Below are 20,063 nucleotides of genomic sequence, written 5' to 3' on the forward strand. Positions count from 1 at the left end.
CCAAAGAGGGAAGGATAAAAGCAAATAGAAGCATTTTCTGGGACCTCTATCCTCCATTTTCACTGGAGAAGAGCCATTCGGGGAGGCAACTAGAGAGGCAGGCAGAGCAAGGCGCCCCGAGGGACAGGAAAGCCTGCTTCCCCCTTTGGAACCATCTATAGTACTTCACGAGGCTAAAAAAACGGTCCATGGCTAATTAGGCCATCAACTCTCGATCCCAAATACCTGCTTTTAAGAAAGGCCACTCACTGTCTCTGAAAATGGATACTGATGTTACTTGAACTCATCATCACCTGGATAAACTGTTTTGCATGGTAGGACCCTATTATTCCTACTTGTACATGTATCTAAGAAATTCAACTAGTGAGCGAGCTGAAATCTCTAAAAGTTAAAGCAGCAATAAAAAGGGACAACATTTCAAGGAAGGGTAAGTACTCAACAATGACTCCAGGAATATTTTGGTAAAAAGAGTAAACACGATTACAAAGTGGAAGCAAAAAGCAGAAGGCAAAGGTGCAATTATGTTTTAAAAAGATAAAACATCTTGTTGATTAGTCATTCTTAAAGAATTAAGTTTTTTTAATCTGGCAAAAACAGGTGTGGTCGAGAGCTTAGCACAAGAGTCAGAATCTTGGGTTCCAATTCCGACCCTGCCATATCCGAGCTGCAGCCTCTCTGAGTCCTCACCTTTCTCTTCTATAACATGAGAAATAATCAAACTTACATGATACAGTGACTGGGTGGGTAAAATGAGAGTTTTTGTATAAAACATTTTGCAGTGTGTCTGGCTTACTGTGATAAAGTGGCAACTGAACTAAATTTGGACTCATCCAAATGTGGAAACTTTGGATGGGAATGTTTTGTGGGTTCCCCTACTCCCGGCTAAGCAGCAGACGTCTTTTAATAGGCACGTCTCTAAAAGCTGGAAGAGGAAAGAAAACTCCAATAGCAACCAGGAAAAAAAAAAAGATTTTTTTGCGAGATAATCACCACACAAAATAACCTGAATGTCTGTCAATAAAGGGCTAGCATGGCACATCTAAAGTATGCAATAATTAAAAACAGCATAGATCTGTATTTACCAACAAGGTAATATGTCTATGATAGGTTAAGTTTTTAAACAGTATGTTAAAAACTGTACGTATATTTTCACATTTTTGTATATGTGTAGAAGGATATACACCAAAGTGTTAAAAATCATTTGTCTCGGCCAGGCACAGCGGCTCATGCCTGTAATCCCAGCACTTTGGGAGGGCAAGGCGGGGGGATCATAAGGTCAGGAGATGGAAACCATCCTGGCTAACATGGTGAAACCCTGTCTCTACTAAAAATACAAAAAATTCGCTGGGTGTGGTGGCACATGCCTGTAGTCCTAGCTACTCAGGAGGCTGAGGCAGGAGAATTGATTGAACCTGAGAGGCGGAGGTTGCAGTGAGCTGAGATCATACCACTGCATGGCAGCCTGGGCGACAGAGCGAGACTCCATCTCAAAAACAAAAACAAAAATTAGCTGGGTGTCGTGGCATCCGCCTGTTATCCCAGCTACTGGGGAGCCTGAAGCAGGAGAAATGTTTGAACTCAGGAGGTGGAGGTTGCAGTGAGTTGAGATCACGCCACTGCACTCCAGCCTGGGCAACAAAAGGGGAAACTCCATCTCAAAAAAATAATAAAGAAAAATAAATAAATAAATAAATAAACATTTGTCTCTAGGTGGTGGACTCTGGGTGATTTTTACCTTTTAAAAATTCTATTTTAGTACTATCTATAAAGCTTCTTTAGTGATGAAAATATAGTCAGAAAAAAATTATAAAGTTTTCTCTTAAAAAAGATAATCACTAAATATCTACTAACAAAGTAGCATCATATGTTTTAACAGTATTGTTTCAGGGTAATCTTGGATTGCTAGAATTGTGATTGGTTTACCATCACCAAGAAGAATTAATGGGAAGGTAGTTGTTACAAATGTAACAATTTAGTGTCCCAAAGATATGCAGAAAAATGACAATGATGAGAACTTAGGTGCCTCCCGCCATGCATTATACATTCCTGTCATTCTCTGACATTGTCTTTCATATGTATTTTATTTTATTAAGGCTCATCGACAATTCTTTCGACATTAACAGCCATTTCCTTCTGAAAGAACGTGCAGCCTAACATTAAAGTTGTAATGGATGTGATTAGAGAGCCTGACAATTAGACATGGAAAGAGGGTACGCAGCCTGTCTGGGAAGGCTGCAGTCACTGGAGGCCTACAAGATGGATTTATTAACCGGGTTTCTCTGCACTCCGATTATCTCATACTTTAAGAGTTTCTATTTGGCTTCTATTTAAAAACCATGTCACGGGTCTGAACGCTGATGAGGGCTTGGTTTCTCTGTGTGAAAATGCCTCATGAAGAAAGCAAGTCTGTATTTCCGGTTGCTTACGCGTGTCTTTCAGTGGCCTGTGCAGGCCAAGATAGGCAAACACATGCGCTCCTACCATCTGTGTCATGTGGTGCCTTCTGGGAGTGTCCTGGGCTTCATGGAAGATTGGGTTCCTAACCGCCAGGAGCCCAGCAGCGGGTGGCAGACCCCACCCCAGGAGGAGGGAGCACCAGCACTCCATCTCCGGACCCTCAGAGCTGGAGGGGCGATGCCCATACAGTGTCAACTCTGCACTTTCTATTCCAAAGACACAGGCTCAGGGAGAAGCTGCTTTGGGGGAGAAGGTGGCTAGTGGGGCCATGGAAGTGCTGCTCAGGCCCTTCCCACCCTCCCTGCATCCTCCTCCTGCCCTTTCTCGGCAGCCCCCAATGTGACTGCCCTCTGGTGATCACCCAAATAGCCTTGTTTCAAGAGCTAGAGCTAGAATCGTTTTCAACTTAGTAGAAATGTCACTGGTGCACTTCTAACAAGCTTGTCATTTACCACGATGATCCTGAGTCAACAATTTAAGCACACAAATATCTCATAAGTTACCACACAAACAGTTCTACCTAGTGATACCTTCCTTTAATGGGAGGGCAAGTAAGCAGTTCACATCCAACTGGTCTTTCCATTTCCACCTCAGATTGAGATTACTGCCGATTTTGTCTACTAGTTGATAACTAAAAGATACAGTGATCCCAAATGCCAAATCATCGTTCATCCTAACGAAATAGGAAATACTTCATCTTAGTGCTTGATGATCACAATCTCAACTGTAGTTCCTAGGCCAAGAAGATGTGTTCCCTTACTTTAAAAATCTCAATCTCTATGGTTTGCCAAACAGATGGACCAATTCACCTGACTTAACTGATAGGCTTCTTTTATCCATTTGTGGGTCTGCCTAATTACAGTACAGGTTTTAAAGAAGGAAATATATTCATTAGCTGAAGCTCTATACACTTTTTTTTGGGTTGGGGGGGAGACAGGGTTTCTCTATGTTGCCCAGGCTTGACTCAAACTCCTGGCCTCAAGTGGTCCTCCTGCTTCAGCCTCCTATGTAGCTGGGATTATAAGTGCCAGATCCCTTACCTGGCTCTATACACTTTAATTTAGCCATATTTTTCCTTTATTACTTACAAAAAGTGAAAGCGTCCATGGTTTCATTAGCTATAATGGGCATCAGAGAAGATGCCTGTCACTTACAGAGGAAAGAGACGTTATCCTTGTAAGGTGGTAGAAAAGGCTCTGCCCAGTCCCAGCCATGTCATCTTGGACAGTGTAAGAATTTAGCTACGCATCAAGCAAAAGCAAGCCAACTCCTCCAACTTGCCTGTCTGTGAAAGGGGCCCACACTGATTCCTTCCGATCAGTTGAGACAGGGAGGACGTTAGAGATCCTAGATATTATTAAAATAGTCCAACAATAGTCACTTCAGTGGATAAAGTCACTATGACCAGGCATTTAATTTTAGTACTTACATAGCTTCTGGTGATCAATAATCAGATACTTGTTTTTATTGAACATTTATTCCTTTGGAAAAACATAGCTTAAGTATCAATATTTTTAAAAGACAAACTCATATTTTTAAGAAGGCATTTACCATTTCCCTAGATCGTTTCTTTTTTTTTTTTTTTTTTGATGGCTTCAGCATGTCTATTTAAGGGTGTTTGACCTCTGACTTTCCATCTAGTGATCTGAGAGCTCCAGCGTGGATTATTCAATTCTTTACAAGTATCCTTTCCGCAAACTTCCTGTGCTGTGCAGAATAGGTGAGGCATGCTTACTGATGGCATTTATGACTGACCCCCATAAAGTTCTTCCCACTCACAATCACTCATTATTATGTCAGGGAATAAGAGAATTCCCAGAATCATATGTTCCAGCTCTCTGGGAAATCATGCATTAAGTTCCAGGAGTAGGGAAAAGCTTCCCACAAAACAGCTATCCATTAAGAAGGTCTGTTGTTTAAAATGCACCAGCAATTCTAACATCCAGAGACCAGTGAGAGAATGGTACAAGGCAAATAGGTGTCACTTTAGGGTTGTCTTTGCAACCAAATTTTGATCATCATAGATAAATGAGCCATTAGTGCATTAACCCAGTCAAAATAAATGAAAACAAGTAATGGCAAGTAAAATAAGGGGCAGGACAACTATATTTCATAGATCACATATCAGCTGTGGGAGGAGAGTGAAAGAAATTGGGGAAGGTAGAAAATCACTACATCTGATATTCATTAGGAATTTTCAGAGAATGAGAGGCAATCCAGTATTTTCTTCCTGTCCTCGCCTTGTTAAAGGTCATCGTTTTTCATTTGCACTTTTTCCATTTGTACAACTGACTTTGTCTCTTCCTCTTATATTTGACCTTGTGCCCCCATAATGGGGTTAATTGTAATCCTTGGTTCATGACACACTCTTTAAGGGCTCACTTTCATTTAGATACTTTTACAAATAAGCACCCAATGTATCCAACATTTTTGGAACTTAGCAATTTTGGTTTTAGAGTGCCCAGATTTTCCATTTGAAGTCTGAAATTCTTAGGTTGGATGTTTCAGCTTCTTCTGGTTGATCCAGCTCTGGTGAAGCCTACTGGCCAGTCAGGAGCCTGGGAGTTTGACTTCCCAGTTTTCAGAATGGACAGGATGGTCACCTGAGGTCATACATGGCGGCCACTGTCCTTGCTGGCTGTGGGGGAGTGTGAGGCAGCTTCCATCTTCCCAGGCAGCTGCTATGGGGATGCCTTTCAGTTGGCTCTGCCTGGTTTCTTAAGGGTGTGATCAGCACACTGTAAAGGGTGGTAACAGCAATCATGTTTGAGGATAACTCTGTCCTAACGTATTCCCTGGGTTTAAAGCATCTGGGCAAGAAAATACTTAAGGGCCCACTTTCATTTAGATACTTTTACAAATAAGCACCCAATGTATACTCAAAGACATTTTTTAATAAGAAGTTGAAAATCATTAATCAAAATAGTAATTATGACTATTATTTACCAAATGTCTATGTATCAGGCTTATAGATGATCACTTAATTCTTTTTTTTTTTTTTTTGAGATGGGGGAGTCTCGCTTTGTCGCCCAGGCTGGAGTGCAATGGTGTGATCCTGGCTCATTACAACCTCCACCTCCCAGGTTAAAGTGATTCTTGTGCCTCAGCCCTCTGAGTAGCTGGGATTACAGGCATACACCACCACACCTGGCTAATTTTTGTATTTTTAGTACAGATGGGGTTTTGCCATGTTGGCCAGGCTGGTCTCAAATTCCTGACCTCAAGTGATCTGCCCACCTCGGCCTCCCAAAGTGCTGGGATTACAGATGTGAACCACCACTCTCGGCTGATTACTTAATTCTTAAAACAATCATGCAAGATACATGACTATACTCATTTTTTATTTTATTTTATTTTGAGACAGTTTCACTCTTGTTGCCCAGGCTGGAGTGCAATGGCGCGATCTCAGGTCACCACAATCTCTGTCTCTTGGGTTCAAGCGCTTCTCCTGCTTCAGCCTCCCGAGTAGCTGGGATTACAGGAACACACCACCATGCCCGGCTTTGTGTTTTTAGTAGAGATGGGGTTTCTCCATGTTGGTCAGGCTGCTTTCGAACCCCCAACCTCAGGTGATCTGCCTGCCTTGGCCTCCCAAAGTGCTGGGATTACAGGCATGAGCCACCGCGCCCAGCCGATTAAACCGATTTTTTAAAGAATGGAGGCTCAGACGAGTGAAGACACTTAACTAAACTTGCAAATCCTAAGTGCATGAGCCAAATGCAGATTCTTTCCAAAGGCTGCCACCTCCTCTGCCTCGTGCCTTCCTAAAGTGCTCTCCAATTCCAAACTCAGGCTGTTTGGAACCACAGGCTCTCATGGCAGCTCTGGGAGAGAAGGACAAGCTGTCTCCTCACATAAGTGGTCTGTTCTGCTGTTTCCTGTGCATTCTGGAACGTTCAACCCAAGTGTGGCCGCTTGAGTGCAGCGGTAATGCTGCTGCTGACCTCCCTGGCGTCACTGACTGTGACAGGTCCCGCTGAGGCTTTCCAGGTCTTGTCTCATTACATCCTCACACCGCTCTAGGACAGAGGAACTGAGGCGTAGAGAGCTTAATCTGCCTTATTGAGATCATACATAAACTTGGTATTTTTTTGGTGCTTTGTGGTTTCCTCTGCCCTTTTCAAGGAGGGGGAAATTGTGCCTATGATAGGCCTACATTTTTCCTGATCCTTTGGTCAGAACTCATGTTAGCTGAATTTAAAAGCATTCAATGACAAGATTTTCTGAAGAGGTAATGTTCTCTCCCTCAGATGCACTCTGGTTGAAAGTGGAGGCCGGGCGCGGTGGCTCAAGTCTGTAATCCCAGCACTTTGGGAGGCCGAGACGGGCGGATCACAAGGTCAGGAGATCGAGACCATCCTTGGCTAACACGATGAAACCCCGTCTCTACTAAAAGATACAAAAAATTAGCCGGGCGAGGTGGCGGGTGCCTGTAGTCCCAGCTACTCGGGAGGCTGAGGCAGGAGAATGGCGTAAACCCAGGAGGTGGAACTTGCAGTGAGTTGAGATCCGGTCACTGCACTCCAGCCTGGGCAACAGAGCGAGACTCCGTCTCAAAAATAAAAAAAAGAAAGTGGATCACACAGATGAGCTATACTGGATCTCTGCGCTACAGTGGAATAGCAGGGTAGGGATTAACCAGGCTGGATCCAGACCGCCAGGGTTTGCATTCTAGTTCCGCCCTTCGTTAATGATGCAACCTTGGGCAAGTCACGCATAACTCCCATGCCTTATTTCGTCATCTGCAAAATGAAAAAACAGTACCTACACCTCATGAGGATGTGGGGAAGACTGAGTTTATCTAAAGAGATACTGTCCAATGGAACTTTCTGTGATGATGTAAATATTCTATTCTCTGTTGTCCAACAAAGTAACCACACCAAGCGTCTGGCTGCCAGACTCTTTTTTTTTAGATGGAGTCTCACTTTGTTGACCAGGCTGGAGCACAGTGGCGCAATCGCAACCTTGACCTCTTGGGTTCAAATGATTCTCCTGCCTCAGTCTCCTGAGTAGCTGGGACTACAGGTGTGCACCACCACGCCCTGCTCATTTTTGTATTTTTAGTAGAGACGGGGATTCACCACGTTGGCCAGGCTGGTTTCAAACTCCTGACCTCAACTGATCCGCCTGCCTCAGCCTCTCAAAGTGCTGGGATTACAGGCACGAGCCACCGCGCCAGGCCTTAGGTGCCAGACTTACAGATGATCACTTAATTCTTGAAACAATCACGTAAAATAGGTATGGTTATGCCGCTTTTAAAGAACTGAGGCTCAGTGGAGTGACCACACTCTTCTGTAGTTATTGTGGCCACATGTAGCCATCAAACACTTGAAATGTGTGGCTAATGTGTCTGAGAAATTTTTCATTTTATTTTTTGTTTGAATTAAAATAAACTGTCCCCATGAGGCTAGTGTCTACCAAGTTGGGCAGCACAATCTAAAGCATTTAGAACCATGGCTAGAGCTATGTGTTTACTATCATTGCTCCAATACGGAGAGTCATCCAAGGGTTCATTTGCTCCCAGGTAAAATGTAACTGCTGTGGCCAGTGCTCACTTTGTCCTGCTGGAATAATTTAACTATTTTCTTCAACTGCCATCATCATTATGCCATTTTACATCTTCATAGCATTTATCACTCTCTAAAATTAGGTCGCTTATTTATCTTTCTTACCTTACTAGCTTTGTAAACTCCAGGAGAACAGGACTTTTCTGTCTTGTTCCCTGCTATTTTCCCGCCACCTACAATAATGGTGCCTCTGGAAACCTGGGCTGGCCCTTTAAGAAAGGCTTCTTTCCAGGAGTTGCACATTAGTGGTGATCTCACTCAGCATCCTCCCCGACCTCATCATTAGGTGCTATGCTGTATCTTGTATTAGTGAGCAGGAGAGGGCTTAGAACAATTTCTCTGATTGCCATAGATAGCTCAAAAATAAAAAGAGTAAAAAATTATCAAGCCACCTACAAATTAAAATTTCATTTCTGTGGAAAGGAAAATGTGGGCTTGTTCAGGACTTCCTAGAGTTTGTGACATACAGTATCTTCTCTGGTGCAGCTTACTGACACCTGGAAATTTCTCTTATGAGCCAAGTATGTGAATTGTCAATGCTAAGCCTGTGACATGGCACTGAAGCTGAGATGCGGCCATGGTGCGTGTAAGCTCATGATTCAGATCATGCTTCATGAGCTCCTCAGTGGCACTCAGCAGCTCAGAAACTCAGGAAACGCCTGTCATAAGCTTGGATGATGCTTTTCTTGGTCTGTGACACAGTGAGAAAAACGAGGACAATGCAGTGAGTTTTCCATAAAGCTAACTTTATTAGACTCAAAGGACAATTCTTCATTTTCATTTTAGAACTGCCAAATTCAAAAGCGCACTGCCCCATGAATTCCAAAGCCTAGGAGCCACTCTGATCACTAGGAGGTTATGGGGATCGCCAGGAGCTTAACGTCATCATTGATTTTGTTTTTTAATTTGCTTTTTGAAGTTTACAAGGCCTTTACAATAGGCTAGGCAATTGATTCTCCTTTTAAATATGCATCTGGAGGTGAAAGATCAAGCCAGCATACGTTTCTGAAGTGCTCACTGTGTACTCAGTCCTATGCTTACAATTTACTTGGGGATATGAGACTCAGCCACTGAAGTACAAAGAAAACAATATATAATTAAATCCTCACGAGGCATACACCAAGCACAGGAGCCAGAGGAGGGCTGTCCATTAAGGGTGAAGAGCTGCCCATCACAGCACTGGCAGCTCTCTCTTATCTACCTGTCTCTCCTGCCCCAGGCTGCATAAATCCCTGGAAGACAGGGGCCAGCCTCAATTATTTATTGTAGCATTCCTGACCTATCTGTTGCCAGACACACGGAGGTACCTAATAATGAGTGAATAAGGACTGGAGTGACAAAGGTTTTACTCTGAAGAGGTTGGAATTAAACTGAGCCTCAAAGGATGGGCAGAGTTGGGTCAGGAGGAAGCGTTTCTGGGGAAGTAAATACGAATGAAGCTTTAGAAGGAACATGAGACCATTAAACTATCTGATATGGAAAGAACATTCGGGGAATGGTGGAAAATAAGGTTAGATAGAAAAGTTAGTGTCAGATTTAAGTTGTATATTAAAAGCTGCTCAGAAAAGTTGAGATGGAAAAGGTAAGAAATGGGGAAAAGCTGAGTTTTTACTCAATAGAGGCAAAATCCCCACTTAAGGGAGTTTAGTCCGGCAGGGATGATGCAGGATGAAGCAGACAGAAACTGCAGTAGCAACACAGCCTTTAGCTCCAGGGAAGAAGAATGAACACGGAATCACCTTTTACCAAGGGCTCGGTGCCAGGCGCCATGCTACGTACTTGATCAACACTCTAAGGAGCAGATATTCTTACTCACTTCACACGTTAGCAAACAAGCTTGGAGGGTTAAATAACTTCCTTAAAGTCACACCTAGTAAGTGGCAGAGCTGGGGTCATCCCAAACCAGTCTGACTCCAAAGCCTATGCTCTTAACTAGATAATATACTGTCCCTAAATGAAGACAAAATGCTGCAACCCTCTTAAACGTAAAAGTGCATATGCTGCACAGCCTGAACACCATTTGGCCAACATTCCATTTGTTAAACATTCTCTTTTGCCCTTTTCTTTCCCCATATTTTAAGCTTTAAGCTTCTCAGGTCTACTCTTTTGTGCCAGATGCTAATATAATTCCAGGGCTTATTCTTGATGCTGCGGCTTGTGAAAAAAAACTTCACAGGAAGAGAAAATGCTTCTTCTCTCCTAAAGCTGCAGAAAAACGGACACCATTCTGGGTTAAAAAGCTAGTTCTCTTAAAGAGCTACAAGCTTACTCTGCTATTCTGTGTGGAAATGTGTAAAAATGTACAATTCTGTTTTGTTTGTACTACCGAACGAGTATTTTAAGACACCTGGGCTTTAGAGATTGTTGCTGAATCTTTTAAAATACAGCTCTGAACTTCTAAATGTCTGCTTTTTAAATTGGTTGCCTTATTTACTAATTTGTTAATAATACAATCTCATGTGGTATCTCTTTTTTGAAGACATAAACACTTTTAAGGTGTTCTGGTTAGCTGGATAAGTGGCTTGGAGTTTCTCTCGATACAGAAGACTACAACAAATGCAGATACTGACAAATTCTTTATTCAAATGTAGTTTGAGTTTTGCCTGCTTAAGTCAACAACTGATGCCGCGATTCAGAAGGCCGAACGGGATGGGGAGTAGAGAGAGGAAAGTGGCGACTCTGTGCTGAGACATAACATCATCTGGCAGTGGCAAGAGTAATCTTCACGTGGGGCCTCGAGAGGAGATGGCCTGCTTCTGCAACCTGACTCTAGCCTGCTAAGAACACCATCTACACAGGTTTTTTTTTTCCCCCTCAGAGAATCTACAGTCGTTGTTTTATGGCTGATGCAAGATACATTTTTTTTTTTTAATCCAAAGAACAGATGGAATTAGCGTGTAAGTTTTCTGATATGAGGCAAACTGTAAGCAGTCGGAATTAATGGAAGAACACAGGGTTCTCATCCTCCTGATGAGTCTTGAGTTTGATCAAGTTGGAGCAGTGGTTCTCAACTGGGACAACTGTGCCCCCAGGGAGCATTTGGCGATGTCTGGAGATGCTTTGGGTTGTCATGAGTGTGTGGGTGGGTGTTACCAGCATCCAGTGGGTAGGGGCCAGGAATGCTGCTAAATGGACCATAATGCACAGGACAGCCCCAGAGCAAGGATAATCTGACCCCAAAGGTCAAAAGAGTTTTGGATGAGAAACCCCCAGGGTTAGGGTCAACCTAATTTGAGGTAGGCCTTTTCTCCCCTTTGGACTTGAGGTTTATCCTGGTCTCTCTGGGTTTCCGGGATGGCTAGTAAACGCAGCGTATGGCACTCTTGGGAGGGCAAGCTCTCCCCACATGCAGCATCTTTCCTGTACCAGAGAACTGCTAACCCTGGAGGAAAAGGCAACCAGCAGGTGATGGAGCAATAGGAGCCTACTTGAGTGAGTTTCTTCCTTGTATCTTACACGCTTGGCGAAGCAGGAATGCAGAAAGGGACTACTTTACCTGTTTAGCTAAAATGGCTGGAACATTGGATCAGCATTTCCTTGCTTTCTTTTGCTTGGAAGAAAAAGGACTGCAAATAAACTCCAAATTGCCTAAGAATGTAATAATTTTCTTCCCATTTCTTAATAATGTGAGATTTTGCTTTTCTTGTATGAACGTTAACGTGACCCGAGAACTGAAGAGGGTGAGTGCAAGATAATTCTGAAATGCAATAGGGACTCCAGTGTTATGGTTATAAAGCTGCATATTTCTACAGAAATTAAGTGGACACATTGAAGCTGACCTAGGTGTACAGTTTCCACAGGTGTACTCTATCTAAGACAAGCAGGAAATCTCTAGGAAACTTTGATGTTTAAAGGCTTTAATATTTCTTCAATGCAAAGAGTTTTGTTTTTAAGGACTTCACTAAATATGTAAACCTTAGGAGAATTTTAAAGACTCCCAATAAATTTATGAAATCATGTCAAAACTCCTAATATTTTATATATACTAGCACTTTAAGAAAGCTTTCCAGGCTGGGAGAAATGAAAGTACAGGCTCCGTGGTCACCAGGAAACCCTGTGTACAACAGCCATAATTTGAACTTTGTAATTTGCACAAATATACTGGAGAAGTTGAAGTAATTAGTGTTGCGCTGGTAAATCTTAAAATGGTTTTCTACTTCGAAAAGGTCTCTTTCAAAATAAAAACAATTGCTCAAGTTATAAAAGCAGTTTAAAAATAAAGTTTAAACATAACAGGTACAAACTGAAAAGTTATTTATCTTTTTTTTATAAAGTGTCTGTATTAACAACAAGGTTATTCCAATATAACACAGAAGACTACATAAAGGAAATTATTCAAGTTCTTAGTACTTTTAAAGAAAATCCTTTCATATCTATTTTTGTGAATTTGGGGGTATAAGAGAAGGTTGTGTCTTCTATATGGGGGGTGATAGAAGGTATTACAGTTCATTCTTTCTATAAAGGAAGCACCTTTAAGCAGCTTTGAGCCAGACACTGCGGAGGACACGTGGAGCACACCAACAAACAAGAGACAAACACTCTCCCCCTGTGGAGCTAATATGTGGGAGCAGGGGCGGGGCACAGACAACCCTGTCCATATGGATTCATACAAAAAGCAGAATTTTTTCACAAAGGCTAAATTAAATGGAACTTCCTAAATTCTTGACACTTGCCTTACAGAATAGCTCAATGACTACCTAACACCATGATTTCAGAGTAGATGAATCTAAACATGAGAATACAAATTAAAGGGAGCTGTAACTTAAGAAACTATTATCGTTATAAATTGCTTTTTAAAAATCCCAGACAGTATTACATGTTATGACAACCAAGAGTCACTCTACTTCCATTAGCTGAATGTTTTAAGATGCCACATTTCTGACAATTTTAAATAACAACCGCATTATTTTTTAATGTAAATTTTGTTTTCTAAAGTTCCTAATTCCCTTTGGACCAACAGAATAGTGAGGCAATTAGTTAATAATATTTACCTAAAAATGAATAAAGAAATTAAAATTCAAATGGAAAAAACATCCCTTGTCACCTGATAATCCCCACGGATGAGCTGCTGGGTCTTTTTTTGAATACTTGTTATTAAAGCTCAAATTATGATGGTAAAATCAATCAATGTATTAGGACACCTGGTATGTTTGGTAACATTTAAAAACTACAATTTTAAATTGCTAAATATATTGCCAGTTAAATACACTGTTTGGAATGACATGTGTGCATGTACGTGTGCATCGAGATACAGTGAGGTGAATCCATAAACACTTGTGTATAATTGAAGAGACAAGACTACCCACTCACAGAAAAGTAAATTGGTCTTTGGGATGCAATCTCTTCTCAATAAAGAGGAATCTTGATTCATCTTGACCTCTGTATATTCTGTCCGGAAGTGAAAGCTTATTGCTCTCACTGGAGTATGAAGTCCTGCTTTTCTCACTTTTTCGTGACTCTGTTGACTACGGACAATTGTGAAAACAGTGAGGGCTGCATGCTCTTGGAGGAGCTTGCATTTCTCACGGCCCTCATGTAACCCATGTTGGGCTGTTTTGGAAATATACTTCCTTTGATGAATAACACGGTCAAGGTTATCTATGGTCAGTCATCTTTCTCAGAGTGAACAGTCCCTTATGGTGGCTCTTTCCCACACTGTCCTGTCCCAGATCAGGCCCCACATCGTAGAAGGGACTCTGAAGACTGTCAGGGTTTCAGAGAGCCCCTTGGTGGCTCCAAAGTGCCTTCATCTTGTTCCTGTGTCCCATGGCCTGGTACACACCAACAAGAAGGGATGCCAGGGAAAATTGTATGTGGGTAGCATGCTCCAAATTTACCAGTGTAGCTCATCACCACTGTGTGAGTTGTCTGACCTGTCCATTCATGTTGTGGGAAGTAGCCATAAAGACAAAGAGAGCAACTTATCTATGGATGGGGGTGTGGGGCGGGAGGCGGGCATTTATAAGCACATTCAGATTGGTTTTATTCAAATGAGAAAAACAGGTTTTCGTGTGAATGCTTTAGTAATTTCACTGGGTATAGAAGATACATGCAAAGGCTAACACAATGTCAAAAAGACTTCTGAAATATTTTATTTACAGATTTGGTACATTAAGTGTGTTTATTTGGAATAGGAGTCCATAATTTTCAGATTATAAATAAAGCTGTAAAGCCCTATACATTCATCAATGCCTTCACTGTCTTGTCCACAATCAGAAGAGGTGGTAAAATGTCCAAATGGAACTGTGAAAAATAACCTAGCCAGGAATTTTCAGAAACTGGACTGAAGTGGCTGGATTCCCTACCTATCAATGTAAACATGAGAGTTGTGACAAACAAAAATCTGGGATCTTCACCTAAAAAACTGAGTAGGCTTTGGAGGCTTCTGGTTACATCCCCAATGGTAGGACATTCCATGGGAGAGGAAGCTATGTTCTTTTGAGAAATAGTTGTCTTGCACACCAATGGAAAGCACTGATGAGGGTGTCTGTCAATATATCTCATTCCCAGGTTCACTCTGTGGTTCAGCAGTCCAAACATCACTTCAACCTTCCTCCAAGGGACTCCATAGTTCTGCTGGCTACTAACGTGCCGAGGATTCCCAGTTTCTTCAGTAGGAACATGCTGACCCCAACGACTTTGACACCTTCTAATTAAACTCAGTTTTCTCTAAACACAGGAATGGCTAATTTGCTGCTTTCCACTTAAATTTCAGACTCAAGATGGTCACTGCACAGGCAGGTCCCGCTGGCATCCTGAAACTACTAGGAAAGGCACTCTGCTCTAACCACAGCCTGCTAATGAGTAACATTCAGTGCAGTGTTCTAGAATTAGCCAATGGTCACCCAAAGCTCTGAGTTCCATCCTGCAACAAGGGATGAGACACAAGAACACCTCCAAATAGACAGCTCTCAACCTGTCTCCAAGGTCTCACTTCTGGCTCTGTTTCTACTTGGATATTTATTTTCTCTCTCCCCTAAAAACCTGCCTTTGCCCTCAAACAATATGGTTTCGCTTTGTTCATCTCTGAACTGGGTCCTGATACCACAGCCTTATTGTACTAATAAACTTGTCAAAAACTGACTTGACCCCTTTATTGATGGAAAACAATTCCTCACTTGAAATCTATCACATTGCAGAGGCTGAGGAGGATTACACATCCTTCCTCCCCCGAGAGCAATAGGGCATGTCAATGAACAAGTACCTTAATGCCACAAAGCTGCTGCTCTATTCCACTAGAACTTTCTGGTCTTGTCACAGGGACTCAACCAAAAGATAAAGATGATTCGGTATCAAGATACTGACCTTCCCTGAAAATGACAGGCCAAACCTAGTAACTTCTACTATGTTCTTATCTATGGGAACACAAAACTGAGCAAAAAACCCCAACCTTTCTCCATCTTTCTTATCAATGTGCAAGACTTGGCTATTTTAAAAATGCATATCTGCCCTAACACGCTACTAGCCACCGAGGCAGGAACACTAGCAGTGCCTTTCATCTGGGTTGATGTGTGTGACAGCTGAAGAGAAAGGAGTTACAAAAAGCCTCCTTCAATGTTTAGGGTATGGCATGAGCCTAACCTCTTATGTTCATTTATCATTAGAAAAATATGGCGATCCTAAGATAATTATGCTATGTATGATAGAGATGGAACTTTCTCTTGGGAACCCAGTGTTTTTACATGTCCTCTACATTATATCAAAGATGGCCTTTTCAGAGTATGATGCCACGGATTTCTAGGTAAAATGTGCAACTTTAAGAAAGAGAGTATTGCAGTAATATTGGGAACGACAATTTACATGTAGCATTAATGCTTAAACAATGTTACCTAAGAAAATGGGCTTTAACGACTTCTCATAAACTCTCTTACTTGCATAGTAAATGAGAAGGGCACAGGATGCATTTAGAAATAGATTGGGGAGGAAATCTGAAGAGCAAAGGATAATGGATTTTATGCAGACCTAAATTTAGTATCTGAAGTGTTGCCAAAGAGGCAACAAAAAGAAAATCTGTAGAAGCAGAGTATTATGTGCCTTATACTCCTTTATTAAAAGTTTTCTTCTGTCGTTTTTTCCCCTTATTATAAGCAGCTTTCTCAGGCTTGCTCTATTTGGTGCTAACCAATGGAAGTTCACTGCTCGGTCCTGAGAATTCAGCTAGAATAAAGAATTTCAGAAACAAGGAGAAAACTTACTCCTTCACAGAAGAGTAGACACTTCTTGCTTCGTAGTAAAGTTCTTTCTGATAAAGCAGTAAGCTGGGAATAATCGTGAAAGTATTGATCTCGGTCTGCTCTCCATTGTGGAAATTTGCATGTAAACTGTTTTCTGATTAACAAAGAAGTCTTTTAAGATGTTTGTGTGATCCCTTCAAAAGTCATGGCTAAAAGCTTTAAAATGCAATCTTTAACCTTGAAAATGCTGCTTTCTAACTGGTTGCCTTATTTGCTAATTTGTTGTCCTGGTAATAATATTTAAGTAGTATCTGTGATTTTTTTTCCTGGAAAAATAAGTATTTTTAAGGTTTCATTTTATTTCTTGGTTGGCCAGAAAATCTTGATAATCGTCTCTTTTCCCTTCATGCATACAGCATAAATAAATGGTATATTCCTTGTTCAAAGTTTGAGGACTCTTAGTCACTTATCACACCCAAAGTCAGCTAATGGGTAAGAGACACAAACGCATGAGACAAACTCATCTGCTACAGAACAAGAGAGAGAAACTACTTTAAAAGACGTTTAAAAAGTCCAGTCCAAGCAGACATTAATTCAGAATCGTTTTTTCCTCTTCTTCCTAAACTGGAGAGGTCAGACCTTGGTTTAACTCAATTGGCCTCATTACCGTCTTGCTGCACTTCAATCCTTGTGTATTGGGCACTCGTGTTCACAGGTAACTCTGCTCTGCTTCTTAGCCACAGACTGGAGTCCCAACCTCATTGACCCACTTAATACATGTATTAGATTGACACTCAGTAGCTGAATCTTTGTTATAATAGATAAATTATTATTCCCATTTTTGATAAAACCATCATTCTCAAGATTGGTTTCATACAAACAGGGCACATGTTTTTCTTCTTCAAACACAAAGCTCCAATTCCCCTAAGCTTTTCAGCTTGCTGTAATTCTACTTCTTGGCTTTGTTTTACCTTCAGCTGCCAGCATATTTTAAAAACCATGCAGACATACTGAAAAAACATCCAATGCAACTTAATGTAGGTGGATATGACTGGACTTTTTGCTGTGAAACTTGAGTCATGTTTGAGTAATGAAATAAACAAACTAAAATGCGGAGCAAGCACAAGAATCATCTCTTATTCAGTCTTTTTTTTCTTCTTCTTCTTCTTTTTTTCTTTTTTGAGACGGAGTCTTGCTCTGTCGCCAGGCTGGAGTGCAGTGGCATGACCTCAGCTTACTGCAACCTCCGCCTCCTGGGTTCAAGCGATTCTCCTGCCTCAGCCTCCCGAGTAGCTGGGAATACTGTGCCACCATGACCAGCTAATTTTTGTATTTTTAGTAGAGATGGGGTTTCACCATGTTGGTCAGGATGGTCTCGATTAAGACCTCGTGATCTGCCCGCCTCGCCCTAGCAAAGTGCCGGGATTACAGGAGTGAGCCACTGCACCCAGCCTTATTCAATATCTTTAAAAAAATGTTTTCAGCCAAGTAAAAGAACGATTCACCTTCACAACTTGCTGGCTCTCCAAAGAATGGCACCATCCTATTTTTTAATAAGAGCTTTAAAAAAAGACTTTTGTGCTTGCCTTCCTAGAAAAGGGTAATTTTCCTCTTGATTCAATGTTTATTGTAGAAAATAAAAGTCAAAGAAAGAAATACAAATCATGTATAATTAAAAAGAGTCTTTTAAAACACACTGAATTTGAGAGTGCTTTATTCCTGTAATGTGCCATACAAACGCAAAGCAGGACTAAGAACCATCTTTGATAGCAGGTGGGTCTTTAATCTACTAAAAATCTTCCCAGGGTTTGTGTAGGTGTTTGGGGATGTTGCTATGTCCACAACTGTAGAAGCCAGCGTAAGAAAACAAAAAACAAAAGCCACAGTGCTAAAAGTGAAGTACGGAAGTCCTCGAATATAGTTGCCATCGGAATACCTAGGAGTCCCTCTCAGAAAGACCGCCCTATACCTGTGATACCTCCTAACAGACATTCAGGCCAAGTGGGGAACCAGCTGATCCCAAAAGCCCCTAGGGAAGGAGCAGCCCCTTCTTTCCACTGCTAGTTCTCACCATAAACAACTTTTGCCTTTACGTGAAAGTGAAATCTGTTTTTCTGTACTAATTACTCAAAATAAATGAAATCCCTTGCTGCATGACAGACCTCCACATATCTGAAGACAATTAGGACACAGCCACTTCCCTGCCCAAATCCTTCTGCAGGTTGAAACATCAGAGCTGAAGATGTGGAAACCGGTGTCATTAGGTTAGCACCTACCTAGCCGGGATGAAACTTCAATCTGACTCAAACGTTTACTGCAACATTGGTGTGTGAAGACACAAAGTCACCTAGTCACTGCCCTTGAAGGATATGGAATTCAGTAAATCCAGTAGATATAATTAATCTTAGTTACCAAATGTGTGCCCACTATGTATTAGAAACTATTTATGGCTGACCTGGTTCCAGATAGAAGGAAAAAAGTTCCATGACTTTTCTTGCTAGAAATACGAGAAAATGCTTTTTCAACATAAGTATTTTTTAAAAGCATCAACACTTTATTAACGTTAGTGTCACTGCAAAGGCATCCTACCAATGAGGTAATTATATTGAGCTCAATTTATCCAAAGATAATTGGGTAAGTTGAGATCAATTTATCCAATTTGGCAATTTATGCAACATGGCAGATGAAAGAGTTATATACCCAAGATGAATGATTCTTTTTTTTAAAGAGTTAATAAAAATTTCTAATTTCCAAAAAAACCTATTTGTCAGACTGATGTATTTAAAATGTTAGAGTAAAAATCTCACACAAATAATTGTCTTGTACCTTAGATCTTAAATGTGCCTAAACTAAATTTACTGCGTAATTATAATATGCAGAGGAGTAACAAAACTATTTCAAGATTTTTCAGTGATAAGTATAGGTACGCATACCCGTAAATATAATCACGAGTTTTAAAGCCTTCTTCCAAGCATATTTCACGTAAGATGAACAGTTAGCCAAAAGAATTACATACATTTCAAAACATCTTTGGAGGTAAAAGTCACTTCAAACGTTAGCATCTTTTTCCTTACAATGCAACGGCGAGAAAATGCATGGGAATTCTTAATGTGAAAAAAAAAATCATTTTATCAATACCAATGCTCTTTAATTTCAAATGTAAAAGTTTTAAAATGGCAATCCTAGCTTTAATACTCTTACAGGTTTCTGGAAATGCGTAATATGTTAAAGTATTACAGCCTGGTAGCTTGTATTTTGTTACAAAACCAACTACTGCAACCTAAACTACAGAGTACGGTTATATTTTCTCTCTGGCCGCCTAATTTTCATTAGTGGACTAGATCGTACTGCTAAATATCAAAGCTTGAAATGAAACAATACAGGCCAGCATGAAAACCTAAGTTAGAGAAACTCACTCGCGGTAGCAGACGGCAGCCCAGGAGCCAAACCTGGAGCTCTGCTGCGTTTGTGCCTTCTGCTCCGTTTCACGAATCACAGACAAACGTCAGAGTAAACTAAAGCGCATCAAAGCTTCAGGAAGGGGCTGGCAGGTAGCGTACTTATGGAAAGGCTACCAGGACAGGAGGCGATACAACTTGTCAGGGAGGGTCTCTAAGGTCCCCTAGGTGGTAACATGCATTTAAAAAGGAAATGTGGATTCAAGCCGCCGCCTCCCCACAGCATCCCAGACAAAGCCGGGCTAGGCCCCGGGGCGCTCCTGGTGCACCTGCAATGCGGATCCCTCGCCCTGCGATCCCACCCCGGGGCTAGCAGGAGCGCCCCGGGACCGGCCTCTCCGCCCCCTTGCCACTGGCGTGGGCGCGCGCCGCGGCCGGTCCGCACCCTGGACTAGAGCCCGGGCCGG

At 41.6% G+C, this 20,063-nt stretch overlaps 1 protein-coding gene across 2 annotated transcripts in view; it reads right to left on the reverse strand.

Moving 5' to 3' along the window:
* Window positions 1-20,063, reverse strand: part of CCDC92 (coiled-coil domain containing 92) — a 36,265-nt gene that overhangs the window by 15,539 nt on the left and 663 nt on the right. The window lies entirely within an intron of this gene.

The sequence above is a fragment of the Papio anubis genome, chromosome 9 (assembly GCF_008728515.1).
Source record: "Papio anubis isolate 15944 chromosome 9, Panubis1.0, whole genome shotgun sequence".
Taxonomy (NCBI): Eukaryota; Metazoa; Chordata; class Mammalia; order Primates; family Cercopithecidae; genus Papio; species Papio anubis.